Source organism: Mytilus californianus, unplaced genomic scaffold, assembly GCF_021869535.1.
Source record: "Mytilus californianus isolate M0D057914Y unplaced genomic scaffold, xbMytCali1.0.p SCAF_23, whole genome shotgun sequence".
NCBI lineage: Eukaryota > Metazoa > Mollusca > Bivalvia > Mytilida > Mytilidae > Mytilus > Mytilus californianus.
The window spans coordinates 4,797,480-4,809,873 of NW_026262672.1; the positions used below are offsets into that span (position 1 = coordinate 4,797,480).

The 12,394-nt window shown below is 33.6% G+C and overlaps 1 pseudogene; it reads left to right on the top strand.

The window, feature by feature from the left end:
• The first annotated feature begins 1,349 nt into the window (after nt 1-1,349).
• On the top strand, nt 1,350-11,805 carry LOC127732271 (uncharacterized; annotated as a pseudogene).
• Nucleotides 11,806-12,394: the final 589 nt, after the last annotated feature.

A 12,394-nucleotide genomic window follows, 5' to 3' on the forward strand; every position in this document is an offset into this window, starting at 1 on the left:
CTAATAATTTCACTTTGAATTTAGTTAGATTGTTTATTAATTTGTTATGGTCACTTGTGTTTCTAATTTGCCGTATTGCTTCACCTTTAATAAATCCTCTGAATACATGCTGTGAGTGACAGCTATTTCTGTGTAGAAACAGATAAGAATTGGTTTCTTTAAAATGTATTTCAAGGTCAAGAATGCCATGTGTTGTAAATCTTTGACCTTTAATTACATCAACATCTAAGAACGACATTTTATCGTTTGAGATTTCACAAGTGAACTTTAATAAGGGGTTAAATTATTTGCTAGATGAAACAAATCTATAATTTCATCTGATGTCCCATCATATATTATGAATCCATCGTCTCTATATCTGCCATGATAAAATATTTTGTCTTTATGTTGAAATGCAGAAATAATTTGGTTCATTATTTCAAACATAAGTATGTCACAGATTTCCGGTGAAGGAACTGCACCAATTGCCGTACCTACTATTTGTTTATAAATTTTTCCATCAAATTCAAACACATTGTTTTCTAAAATGATTCTCAACAAATGTATTAATACATGGACCGGCGGAGCACCGACTTTGAAGTTTGATTTGTCAAAACTGTCATAGGCTCGTTCAACCGCACTCAATAACGCTTCTTGAGGTAGATTAGTAAACATCTGTGTTATATCATACGAAACCAACAGGCTATTTTCCATAGGCTTTAATTTCTCAATGATATTAATGAACGATGTAGTATCTTTTATATATTTAGATAGTTTTTGAACTATTGGTATAAGAAAATAGTCAACATAATGACCTATAAGTTCAGTTACAGAACCACACTGTGATATAATTGGTCTGCCAGGTGGAATTATATTTAATTCATTTAATCCATCATGTTGTATTTGTTGAAACGTCTCAGTTTCAAGACGGTGAATTTTTTGGAGAATATAAATTCTCCCTTAACGTGCATCTCTTAATTTTTGACCATTTGTTAAAAATTTGAATGATATATTGTCGAGTATGCCTTGGTCGTATAATGATTTAACATACTCAATGACCTGGATTTTCAGTTCTGCCATGTTAAATGAATCTAATTGGCAGTAATGTTGAGTATTTAGTTGTCTTGTGACTTCTGCTATGTAGTCTAGCCTGTCTAAAATAACACAATTTGAATTTTTATCTGCCTTTTTTAGTACTATTTTTTCATCATTTTTCAAATTGCGTAGCGCTATTCTTTCGCCCTAAGTAAGATTGTTTTTTACATTTTTTTTTATATGTAGAAAAGACAATTCAAGCTTTGTTAAATCTATATAATTTTCCAACGTATGGCACGTAGAGGCAGTTTATATCCTGTATTGCTACGAAATGGATGAAGGTAAGTTTTTTTCTTGACTGAACATATACCGACATCGTAGTTTTCTAGCAAATTCATTGTAGTCTTTTAGTATAGACATTTTTGCATTTTTGCTTGATGGCGTAGGTAGAAATTTCAAGCCTTTCGCCAACAGGATATATTCCTGATTTGATAATCTGCGTTTTGATAGATTAATTACATGCTTTTTCGCATGTGCAGTTCTTTGCTGCATATTATATTCATTCCGTTCTCTTTTATTGAAGAATCGGATTTTTTGCTTTTTAGCATTTCTATTAAAACGACGTGCCATTTTTGAGTTACTTTGACAGAAAGTTGTCTCATTGGCACTCATACCATCCTTATCTTCTTATTTATATTTTTTTAATATATGTACATGTACATGTATAATGATTTAAATTCAGATAAGTAGCAGATGCAGTTCAGATTTATTTTCCTTGGAAGACAAAATGTAATAACAATAACTACGAAAAATTGTCCTGTGGGTGGACCATAACATAACCTGGGACAGTGGTGTAACAGTACAACATAAGAACGAGCTATAAAAATCAGTTGAAAGAGGCTTAACTCATCAGATGGATAAAAATACAAATACATTGTACTACAATTACAAGTGGACGTGACCAAACAACAAAAAGACACTAAGTACGGATCTGAGAGTACTCGCAGTTATACTGACAGCTATATCTAAGCCACTAACAACTAAGACTAAATTATCAATATTTGTTTGTTTATATTAATCAATCGTTCTGATTTTATTAAAATTCAAGTATTATAAAACTATTTAATGACCTTTGTATTACTTCCCTTAGAGGACACCTAGCATTCCTACAAACAATTTCCTGGGTTTGGCTAGGACGATAGGTCTGGGTCTGATCATTTGTTTTCGTTTCAGTACTTTTAAACAAGGCCTTTAATATAGCTTTTGTTTCACCCATGTACCCTTTTGTTTTTATAATATTCAAGGCTTTCAACACCATAACTAAAGCTGAACTGCATGGTTGATTGACCTTTTGCACCGCCACATCTCCTTCTCGTTTTGTTTTTAAAGCCTTCCAAAATTCTCTGTTTACCAGAGGTACATATCAAAAATCAAATGACCATTCGTGAATGCTTGACTATTTTAATCATAATAATAAAATTAAGATAACCGTTGATTTATATCAACGCTTGTCTCAAAAATATTATCTTTCAAAATATAGATCTACATTTTTGCTTCATTTTGTACTTTCAATCTTATCTTATATCTACACAGTACTGCAGTACAATATTTATATCTGAAAATATACCTCCTCATACAATGGTGTACACCAGTATTTGGTCTATCATGCAGGAATAAAGGATCTAAAACATCATACTGCTTATGCTGGTCTGAAGTAGCAACATTCATTCTCATGCACCTGAAAATATGAAAAGTAAATGCTTAAATTAAATTAAATAAATCAAAATTTTATAAACAGTCAATCAATTCATCATCTAACATTTATGAATATTACACAAATAAAACGAAGACGGTTTCTAGAACCAAAAAAAAAAAAGAAGTTATAAACCTAAATATTGGTGTACTATAAAATAGAAGTTTCAAGATATTTGATTTAGTTCACTCAACAGCTGACTAAGAGATCTAGCTTTTTCTTGTCGAGATATTCATACTTCAATGCCAAATTCTGTCTTTCAATTCCATGTTCGTATTAACAGATACGTTGAACCTTTCCTGCCTGTGTCCTCAAACCAAACGCTGAAAATTAAAATATAAAGGATATAATGATATATACCAACTTAAATAAATTTCAATGGGTGAAAGGCATAAAATCCCAATATGTTAAAACATTTTAAACAGTTGTCTCATTTAGTATATCATATTACTACTACAATGAATTTTTTGTACATCAGTAATATAATTTTAATTTTTGGGCTGTTTATACTTTAATATGAGTTATGATAATAACCAATGGTCAACTTAAATTGTCAACATTTAAGGCAATTGAATTTTGGTTATCTTTTTCAAAACATACAACATTTCCCTAATCTCTAACGACTTACTTCTGTATGTATGTATGTTATCATGTTTTAACAACAAATACCCCCGAAGAGTGACTGGGGAATAGAAGTATGGTCAGCATTGATGTACAAATTTGCAGCCACGTCCGGTCAGAATGGGGACGTTAAATCCGATGCCTCGTGTAAAGAGAGTGCCACTCTCGTTTCACGTTAAGAAATCTTGCGACAACTCTTTGAGGGGTCCGTAGGTGACCTGTTGCAAGGCTAAATTTCTTGTCCCTATCCAACATCCTCTCATTTCCCGTGGCAGTTTAAATTTCTCCGACCTAAATCCCGGAAACCCCTATTACAGAACCTACCTATTGTATTTATTGTTAATTTGTTCTCGTCCTGAATATGCATGAAATATTTGCCACTGGACGTTAAGCAACCAACAATCAATCAATCAATCAATCTTTTTCTAACTCGAAGTCCTCATCTAACATTTTATCTAGGGGACAACCAACGTCTTGTTCGTCTTGTTCCATTTCATCTTCAGATATATCTGACAGTTTTGGCATATCAGTCTTAACGGACATTTTTTGTGACCGCATTTTAGCTTTACTCGGATGTTTGCCAACTATGCAGTACTCTGACAGTAGGCTATATATTTCAAATAAAATTACGTTTTTTCCACAAAACTATTTTGAGGTAATTTCTGGTTTTATTTTAACCAACTTGGTAACAGAGAAGCAGAATTGTCACGGGCTTGTTTCTCAAGGCTTGTAAATATTCATCAAGCATTGTTCTGCTAAATAATGGTTCAGCTTTAGTTAGATGTTTTCAAATACTATCTTTTTCACAGCTATCAAAGTATCTTAAAATTGACCTATATAAACCGTCATTGCAGGTAGAAAATATAATGACGAATTTGAGACTAATGATTTGTTCAACTAAGACTTATAGCTGACATACATGCTTGGTTCTATCCAAATATCAATTTGTTAGACCACTTTTAAAATACAATCTTTATGACTTATTGACCTTTTTCAGGAAAGAGTTTCTCGTTTGACGGAGGAAGACCTGAGGGGACTTGTGAGTACCATTGCCAGACAACACCCTGGGTTTGTCTTTGATGTCCTGGACAAAGACGACACTCAACAAGGTGGGCATCATCCTTCGCCCAACAGTTCAGTCCCTGACTGGTGTACCTGCACCAACTGTAGGGAGATGCCAACTGAGGCGGACAAACGGTGTTGTGGCAGAACAAGTCTGAACTGCTACTCCTGGATACCAGGACGTACCCAATTCATGACAAGTTATTATATTACAGCAGCTGACTAATGTGGCAAAATTGATGTTCTTGTTCATTTTTTACTTCTAGTCCTTTAATATTGTTTCAAAAATTTATAAAGAAAATATTTATTTTCTATTACAAAAATAGAGGTGGAAGACCTCTTTCTGTACTATCCTGTTTATGGGAAAGGGGTTTTAAAATCATCACACAAGTAAATAGTGGCTTTTGTTCTGTCATTCTAATCAGAGAATAACCAATCATTTGACAATGTTTAAATGTTTAAATTAACTGTAGTGACCTTTCTTCAGTATACAAAATCATTATTAACTGTTTATGTAATGTATGACGATGATAAGAAATACAATTAGCATAAATATTTCTTTTTTCAGGAATTCTTCTTGATAGTTTTAGATGAGGCAGTGCTTGCTGTGGCAAGAAGGCTTCGGGAGGAGTTACTTGTCATGCCTCAGAATGAGGACTTTAATAGGTCTAATCGCTTTGCAGCATATAGGCAATATATTGTCTGGGTACATGGCAGACTAGGGACAGGAGATCGTCGAGTGATCCCAAGCTGCTGTGTGTGGATGATCTGGGATAAATATCCCAATCCATTTTGACAATATAAAGGTTTTGTAGGGGGAGGTATAATTAAATGTGAAATAAACCAACATGTTTTTATTTTTACTTTAAAGTCAGGAATAGTGTTCGTAGTGGGTATTCCCATGTGTTGTCAGAATTTAAAATGATAATTCTGGAATTTCTGTTTTTATTTGTTACCTTAGGTGATGTGCTGTCTTCATGTCATTGTCTCATAACCATTTTTTTACATTCAACATATGACACATAAATATGTGATAAAAGTGAATATTGAAATGATTTATACTTCATTTGAACTCTGGTGGATAGTTGTCTCAATGGCAATCATACAACATCTTCATCTTGTTTTAAGCTCAACTTTTTTAAATAGACACGATTGATTGATTGATTGTTAGTTGCTTAACGTCCAGTGGCAAATATTTCAGGACGAGAACAAGCTCACAATAAATACAATAGGTAGGTTCTGTAATAGATTAAGGTCGGAGAAATTTAGACTGCCACGGGAAATGAGGGTATATTGGAAAGGGACAGAAATTTAGCCTTGCAAAAGGTCACCTACGGACCCCTCAAAAAGTTGTTGCAAGGGTTCTTAACGTGCAAAGAGCGTGGCACTCTCTGTACACGAGGCATCGGATTTAACGTCCCCATTCTGACCGGACGTGGCTGCAAATTTGTACATCCCGCACAGCCAAACGGACGCCCCACTTTAGCACGGGTTTTACTGCCGGTCGGAGGAAGACCAATGGTGACCATACTTCTATTCCCCAGTCACCCTTGGGGGGGGGTAATAGACACGAAGTCTAATCAAATATAAAAAAAAATCAAAGTTATAATATTTTATTACCCCTCAGCAGTCCAGTAGTCGCCACAATGAATGTCTCTTCTTGTTGGACAGTACCAGTACCAAATATGCAGATAACTGCCACCTACAAATATAAACATGATTGTGTCTTTAAACAATTCTAGAACATTGTTAATTCAAAAATTCAGAAATTAGATTTAGAGGTATCATAGTAGCATTCATGGCTAACTTCAAATATTTCAGATCATCAGTTTACAAATATATGCCAAATTTGAGTACAATGTCATGCAAGTGATTTTTTAAAATTAATATTGCCATCAATTTCCACATTGCAATGTTGTTTGCAGATTTTTAAACATAGATTTTTGGTATGATAGTCACTATGATCTGACTAATGGTTCTGCCATTAAATTCAATAGTGGGGATAGGCAAAATGGAGGAGGGGTGTTTCTGTGAGTAATAAATTTAAAAAGTAAGTTAATTTGCACCCCCCCCCCCTTTTCTCTCATTTAGTGCCTCTACCTACTCAGGCTATGAGTTGTCTTTTGTTTGTCTTTTTTTTGGAGGAGCTGGTGTTATCTCTGGTACCGTCCAATAATTTAGGCAATTTCTGCTATCCTTTTTTTTGTATAGTGGACAAATCATACAAACCTTAAAGAACCATCTCTGTTCTTCATTACTTCTCGTTCTGCATGGGCATTATGGTCTATAGCTGCCAACCTGTTCCTTGCTCAATACACTGGTGGACTGTAAGAGTGTCTCTTGGAGGCATACATTAGAATAAGATTCTGAAAGTTTTCTAACTCTGATGTGCTCCTAAAATGCAAAAAAAAGGCAATATGACAATGTTGTCATTATGAAAGAACATTTACAAATAAAATTATCAATACTATGTAAAAACAATAAAAAATGTCGTAGAGAACTATTACAGAAAATGCATCCGTACATTTATATCAGCTTTCCATCAAAAATATAACACTTGACCTACATCAAAGGATTATGAAATTTAGGTGACAGTGGCTTGGTTGTTTTCTATTGTGGAGGAAGTTATGATATATAAGATAGTTTACGTACAGACAGTTTAGGTAGTATGGTATGTTGTTAATCACCCCAAGGTTGACTTGGGAATAGAAGTATGGTCACCATTGGTCTTCCTCCGACCGGCAGTAAACCCCTTACTAAAGTGGGGCGTCCGTTTGGCTGTGCGGGATGTACAAATTTGCAGCCACGTCCGGTCAGAATGGGGACGTTAAATCCGATGCCTCGTGTAAAGAGAGTGTCACGCTCTTTGCACGTTAAGAACCCTTGCAACAACTCTTTGAGGGGTCCGTAGGTGACCTGTTGCAAGACTAAATTTCTGTCCCTATCCAATATACCCTTATTTCCCGTGGCAGTCTAAATTTCTCCGACCTCAATCCTGGACGCCTCTATTACAGAACCTTATATTATTGACATTGCAATGCTTCCTTCGAATATCAGCAAAGTCAATACAATTAATTAAAACATGTGTATTACATTGGTTGCAATGAATTACATTGATTTCCCAGTGAAATAAAAACCGATAATTTCACATGTGAAATAAAAGTGGTTATTTCACTCCTCTGACGTCATACAACAATAGGCGTTGTCAAGACGTCGATAACGTCGGATCAAAACAAATTGTGAATGCGAAGAAAAAGATATAGTTCCTTACATTTTCTACTTTAATTTCATAAAAAAAAAGCCATTTGTCAATGTAATAAAAAGAATAACTAATCATAGAATTCAAATATCGAAAAATATTCAACTCGTGACCGAACAACACTGATAATTAACTCATGCGCTACGCGCATTCGTGAATTAATGTGTTGTTCGGTCACTCGTTGAATATTTTTCTCTATTTGAATTCTTCGGTTAGTTATTCTATAATTAATAGTATACATTGTGGTTCATCTTCATTTTAAAATTGATTTATCTACACAATGGTGTATAACACGCCTACCTAGTAAGATATGAGAATCATTGTATATTTGTATGGTAGTCATGAGACTTGTACAGCAACCTGACATGAAGAAGTCTACAATTACAAAATCTTCATACTTGATAGAATTGCATCAATAACTGCTTTTAAGTTAAATTTTTTTTTATATTTATTTTTAAGATGAAAAGGAAAAGAAAACCTTAGAAAAAAATCTGAAAGGCACAGAATTCAGCAGCTTAGTGGAAAAGTATGCAAATGAAAAAAAAAGACACACTTCAGATACCAATGACGGAAGGATAGAACGGCTTGATGGTCAAAAAGAAACAACAGCTCAGACACCACGTCGGTCCCCAAGGAAAAAACAATCTGCTAAAAATTTCAAACCAAAGCCCCAAGAATGGTTCATCAAAGCCCCAAGAATGGTTCATCAAAGAAGAAAACAATGAAAAACGAAAGTGAAAATGAAGAGGTAATTATTAATGATAAGATGCATTGTAAGGTAAATTAAAGTAATTCATTTTTGAATGTTTATACTTTATGATTATTAAGGTTAATCTTGTTTTTAGGTTAATTTTTGCAATTTAATTGTCTTTATTGATTGCCGATTGATGTACTCACTAATTAACAAACAGACATTTTATATATGTAGCTATGGGCTGGATCCTTTTTTGTCCAATATCACTCGCACACATATTTCTGTTTACATATTAAATCCATGTTCCTCATCTTGAGGAACATAATTACGGTACATTAATGATATTAAACTGCAATATTTCGACTCTATTTATTTTTTAAAATGCATTTAAGGAAAAAGGCTAGCACTGAAAAATTGCTTAAATCATACTAATTGGTGAATTTATGAATTATGGTGCAAATTTTATGTTTTTTCAGAATAATTTAAAGGATGTTGGAGAAGACATCAGCATTACAGAATTGAGAAATTCAATGCCATCTACGACCTCTGCTTTCACTCCTGTTGTCAGACCGACTGCTGTTAAGTAAGTTTACATATAACCTTTTTTTAACATTTTTTTTTATGATATTATGAAATCAACACACATATACAGAAAAGACGTAAAAAGTCTCCAATAAGGTGTTGATGACTTACAAATGTACATATTGTCTTGTTAGCAAGAACATCATTTATATAGACACAATCCAAACATACAAAATATGTTCGTATCAAAGTTTTGAATAAGAGTTTTACTTCCCCGTTTATCAGTAATTCAAAATGGCTATTAATTAAAGTGTATATAGAAACCCTATTCAATATAAATTGTACTTTGCTCTTCTTTGATAAATGCAGTTAGTGAGAAATCCCTAAAGCTGAGGATTCTTATCGTTTCATTTAGTTCATTGAGTTAACCTGCTGTAAAATTTTAGAACTATGTGTATTTAAACTAATTGTTTTAGTATGAGCAAATAATATTGATAGCATGCACTTTATTTTTGAACAAATCATAATAAATGAGCTGAAACTGCCTGTTGATTCATTAAGGATGTATTCTTTTGACGTTTCAATCTCGTTTCAATCTCGTTCTGAAATTATTTCCAAAACATGTGATACAAGTGGAAAATATCAATGAATTTGAAAAATGTTATAATCAAACTTAAATCTGTGAAAGAATTGTGTATTTACAATAAGTAGTTTTTGAGTAATAGATTTTTCAAATTTTATTACCAATCAAGTCAGTTTTTTTTAGCAAAAATTTTAAGAAAATGGGTGAAGGGTACACGAAAGGATTTTATCAGAAACATGTACATCCCATATCCCTTTTTTCTTTTCCAATTTCTTAGATATGTATTTTTTCAATCATTTATAATAAAGAAGTTGAAATAATATGCATTTTGTTCCTTAAACAGAGAAAAAAATCACAAATTTACAAAATTGACAGCATGGTAAATTTGACACGAAAAAGCATCAAAATATGATAAAACTTTCTTATATTAACACCTATAGTTTTTTTTAAGTAAAATTTATTCAGATTGGTCCACTTCATCTTTATTGAAAGTATGGAAAAAAGTTAAATTGTGGATAATAGCCCAAAAATGGGAAAATCATCAAAATTGGGTACTTTCAACGGGCCGTAGCAAAAAAAGAGGTGCACCACCATATGATGTTTTCTTCACCAATTATTTTTTTACAGTCATATAAACCAAAAAATCAGATTCAGAAAAAAAGTTTAATTCTAGAAATTTTTGGCTCCTCAGAGGTGTACATCCTTAATACATGTTGTACTATATACATGAATTGCTTGCAGAAGATTATAATTAATTGTAAACTTATATAGATATAAGAAGATGTGGTATGAGTGCCAATGAGACAAGTCACAATTTGTAAAAGAAAAATCATTATAGGTCAAAGTACGATCTTCAACATATGTTATATATAACATTATTATAAACAAGTCTAAATTGAAAACAACGTTCAAACCTATGATTGCGTTGGATAAAAACCGCAATTTTTATACGTGTGCATGCAAAACAAATTTCTAGGTGATGGGGTCTAAATACAGCACACACCCCAAGGGTGACTGGGGTATAGAAGTATGGTCACCATTGGTCTTCCTCCGACCGGCAGTAAAACCCGTGCTAAAGTGGGGCGTCCGTTTGGCTGTGCGGGATGTACAAATTTGCAGCCACGTCCGGTCAGAATGGGGACGTTAAATCCGATGCCTCGTGTAAAGAGAGTGCCACGCTCTTTGCACGTTAAGAACCCTTGCAACAACTCTTTGAGGGGTCCGTAGGTGACCTGTTACAAGGTTAGGTTTCTGTCCCTGTCCAATATACCCTCATTTCCCGTGGCAGTCTAAATTTCTCCGACCTTAATCCCTTAATCTATTACAGATCCTACCTATTGTATTTGTTGTGAACTTGTTCTCGTCCTGAATATGCATGAAATATTTGCCACTGGACGTTAAGCAACCAACAATCAATCAATCAATCTAAATACAGCACAAACAACATTTTCCAAAAGACCAAAAAAGTGAAAACGTTAATTTTAACAAAACGCATTTGACTAGCAGGTCGAACAACTGATGTTCTTAAACCCTGCTGACTGCCATTGGCGATTGCCAAATAAACGGATCACCAGATGTAACAAAATGGATCTTATTATTAATTTATTACCAAACAGAAAACAATAAACTTGCGGAAAAGATGGTATACCGCGAACATGAGGTGCAAAAATTTGTACACCATATCTGGATTTCGACAATTAATGTCTCTTCAGTGATGTTAGGACTCGAAACGGTATTTGGAACCTTATTTATGTATATATAACATTATATAAATAACACATAGCTGAGAGGGTGGTAGAGCAAATTGTTACCCCGAGAAAACATTGTCAACTGAGGCGAAGCCAAGGTTGACAATGTCTTTTCAAGGGGTAACAATCTGCTCTATCACCCTCTCAGATATGTGTTATTTAATTTATTATACTGAATGTTCTGTTATTACTGTCGATTAAATTTCAAATTCAAAGTAATAAACTATAACGTCTTGTACATAACAACCATCCGTATTTAATAAAGAGCACACTTGATCAAGCGTCTCCGTGAAGGGTAATAGAGTATTCGCCATATGATAGAGTCGTATTTAATAAGGCGCACACTTGATCAAGCGTCTCCTTGAAGGGTAATAGAGTATTTACCATAGAATAGTGTAAATTAACACCCTCGTATAAGCCAATCAAAATATTGCATTTTTACCTGAAGTATAATTATATTCATTACTAAATATTTTCAGTTCAGCAATAATTGTTGGTAGAAGTCTTCAGCTTATTAACAACACTGACCAGGAAGACGAAGAAATTTGAATAGTAGATGTTGAAGTTCTACATTCCTTGAACACAGAGATCAGTAACTTGTAAAAATTCCATTTATGAAATGCGTGGACAAATGGGCCAGATTACACAGACAAATATGACAAGCCAGCCCGGTTTGAATTTAGAGACGATCTACTCTTGAGAAAAGTTAGTAACCGCATCATTTTAGTTTGGAATATTAATAATCAAGATGAAGTAGAAGTTGAAAGTGAATCATTTTAGTTTGGAATATTAATAATCAAGATGAAGTAGAAGTTGAAAGTGATTCTGCTGTTGAAAATTGTCAAACCTGTTACAGTGATTCAATTACAAAGCCATTGAATATGAAAACGTTTGATAATGTTACAGAATGGAGTTTAAATGTTCCTATATTTGGTCAACTCTTTTTAGAAACATTCATAAATGAAAAAAGATCAGAAAATTTAGACAAATTTGCTTCATCCAAATTGAAAAAAATGTATGGCTGTTTTGACACCCTCCTTAACCTGCTGAATAAAAACTACATTGAACTTCTCCAGGACATCAATTCTCAAGAACTTGCCATGAATTACCAGTTTTTTCTGTCACGTCAACATCGGGG